Raw genomic sequence first — 2,940 nt, forward strand, 5'->3', positions numbered from 1 at the left:
TTCCCATATCTCTTCCCTCCTGCATCTCCCTCCCTCCCACCCTCCCTATCCCACCCCTCCAGGAGGTCACAAAGCACGGAGCTGATTTCCCTGTGCTAATGGGAATACCTGTGTGCCCTCTCCTCTGGGCGACAAGCCAGCTTTAGCAAAACATTCATAATCCCACTGTTATTGGCAGGGTCTGACCCACCTGGATCCATGGACCTTCTGGCTCCACCCACTACTTCTATATTCAAAGGAAATGCCACATCAGGGAGGTGGGATCTAGATTCCCCAGCAGCTGCCCAGAGGGCCTACGTAAAAAAAAATCAGGTAGAACGGTGTGTAAAAAATATCAGACAGAATGGTGTGTTAACTGCCTGCCAGATAAACTTGGATCAGTCAGATACAAGAAATTAGAGGAAGTAAGAAGATAAATGCCTGTCCTTTCTTACTTTATTTCCTAATTTCCCCCCTCACTCTTGCTGCATAAATTGCCACCCTACTCCAATAAACATTTAGTAATAATTTGGACATGGGCTCTTTTTTCTAGGGATCCTAAACAGAGAAAAAAAAAACCACTGCTTAACTATGGAGATACATATTAGCATGTTGGAATTAGGAACATGTATTTGGTTTCATATACTCAACAGTTAAGCAAAATCTGGTTCATGAAGAATCTCAAATATGTCAATAAATAAAATGCTAGATTTTACCTGCTGGAAAACGGAGTGCATGAATGCAAAATATAAGCTGTGTAAATCTGTTTTGAAATGCGTGTTTTACAATACAAGAATATAAAATAATGTATTAAAGGAGAGAAAAGTTACAGGTAAGGTGTCTCTTGCAGTGATTTAATATATCCATTTAAAAAATAAGTGGAATTGGAAAGAGTGAGTGGAATTGGAAAGAGTGTGATAGATGGAAGCAGTGTCAAAGAGTAGGGGTAGATATTTGCAAAACATCAACTGATTAAGGGCTCATATCAAAATTTTAATTATAAAAATTATTTTTAAGGTAGATATGCTGAAAGAAAAATAGTTAAAGGACCTGAACAATCTCAGCATAGAAAATACCCAAATAGCAGTAAAGATAAGAAAAGGTAGGGACCCTCATTAAGAATCAGGAAAATGCATATTAAAACCACAATGCAATATCACACTCACCAGAACGGGTACCATAAAAAAGGCTGACAATACCAACTTTTGATGAGGCTGTGGTGTAATGTGGTGTAATGCAGTGTACAGGGCATTTCTCATGTTCATGGCTGGTGAGAGTACAGTGGTAGGATGATATTTGAAAGCACTTTACTTTCTACTAGAGTTGAAAATAAACATAGCCTATGATCTAGTAATTCTACTTTGGGAACATAATCAATAGAAATGTGTGCACAAATGCACAAATGACATATACAATAAATTTCCAGATAACATTATTGGTAATAACTAAACTGGAACAATACAATAAGCCTAAACATACAAGCCGAGAGGGAGAAAAGGATGAGGAGCTGCAGCCTCACAGACTTACTGAGTTGCTCCTGCAGAAAGTGGGGAGAGAGATGGAAAAGCAGGGGAGGGGGATGGCACGGCCCTTTATCTGTCTGTCTCCTCATTTGCTCTCCCCCCCTTGTTCTGCTCACTCCTGGTGTCAGCCTATCCTCCTTCCCAAACCCTCCCATTCCGCCGGTGGAGCGCCCCCTTCACTGCCCTTCTCTCCTCTGTGTTTCCCCTCTCTTTCTTCCCTTCCCCCGCTAGCACTGCCACCTTCTCTCCTACACGCACGCAGGCCTATAAACGTAGGTTTTTGATGCTCCTCTGCCTGTTGACCCCGCTACTTTCGTGTTTCCAACAGGTTTTTCTTCCCCCAATCCCTCAGCTGCTGCCGCTGCTGCTCAGGAGGTCAGATCTGCCACTGATGGTAATACCATCACCACCCCGCCCTGGTGTAATACCAGCGCCACCACTCACCTCTGCCAAGAAGAGAAAGTTAAACAGCAGCAGTAGCGGCAGTAACAGTAGTAACGACAGAGAAGACTTTGATTTCACCTCTCCCTCCTCTTCCACTCCTTTACAAGCCAGGGATTCGGCATCCCCTTCAACCTCGTCCTTCTCCTGCCTGGGGGTTTCAGTGGCTGCTCCCAGCCACGTACCGATACAGAAGAAGCTGCATTCTGAAGACACCCTGGGGTGTGTAGGGTTTGATGAGAAGATGGCTGAGGAATCCTCCTCCTCCTCTTCACCTTCACCAACTGCTGCCACATCTCAGCAGCAGCAACTTAAAAATAAGAGTATATTAATCTCTTCTGTGGCTTCAGCGCATCACGCAAACGGCCTAGCCAAGTCTTCCACCACCGTCTCTAGCTTTGCTAACAGCGAGCCTGGCTCTGCTAAGAAGTTAGTGATCAAGAACTTTAAAGATAAGCCTAAAGTACCAGAAAGCTACACAGGTGAAATATGGCAGAAACTGAAAAAAGCAGTGGAAGCTAATCCAGGATAGTCCTTTAATTGAGAACAATTTAGAAGAACTCTATCAGGCTGTGGAAAAATCTCTGTTCCTACAAGATTTCTGCAAACTTGTACAAACAGCTGAGACAGATTTGTGAAGATCACATCAAAGCACAAATTCATCAGTTCAGAGAGGATTCATTGGATAGAGTTCTTTTTCTAAAGAAGATCGATAGATGTTGGCAAAACCATTGCAGACAAATGATCATGATCAGTAGCAGTTTTCTGTTTCTGGATAGGACTTACGTTCTTCAAAATTCAATGCTACCAGGCTTCCCTGGTGGCGCAGTGGTTGGGGGTCCGCCTGCCGATGCAGGGGACATGGGTTCGTGCCCCGGTCCGGGAGGATCCCACATGCCGCAGAGCGGCTGGGCCCGTGAGCCATGGCCACTGAGCCTGCGCGTCTGGAGCCTGTGCTCCGCAACGGGAGAGGCCACAGCAGTGGGAGGCCTGCGTA

General features: G+C 44.7%; 1 pseudogene; it reads left to right on the plus strand.

Annotated features, from left to right (window-relative positions):
• The first annotated feature begins 1,823 nt into the window (after window positions 1-1,823).
• LOC103082345 (cullin-4B-like) overlaps window positions 1,824-2,940 on the plus strand; it is a 2,854-nt pseudogene continuing 1,737 nt past the window's right edge.

Source organism: Lipotes vexillifer, unplaced genomic scaffold, assembly GCF_000442215.2.
Source record: "Lipotes vexillifer unplaced genomic scaffold, Lipotes_vexillifer_v1.1 scaffold13, whole genome shotgun sequence".
In the NCBI taxonomy this organism is placed as follows: domain Eukaryota; kingdom Metazoa; phylum Chordata; class Mammalia; order Artiodactyla; family Lipotidae; genus Lipotes; species Lipotes vexillifer.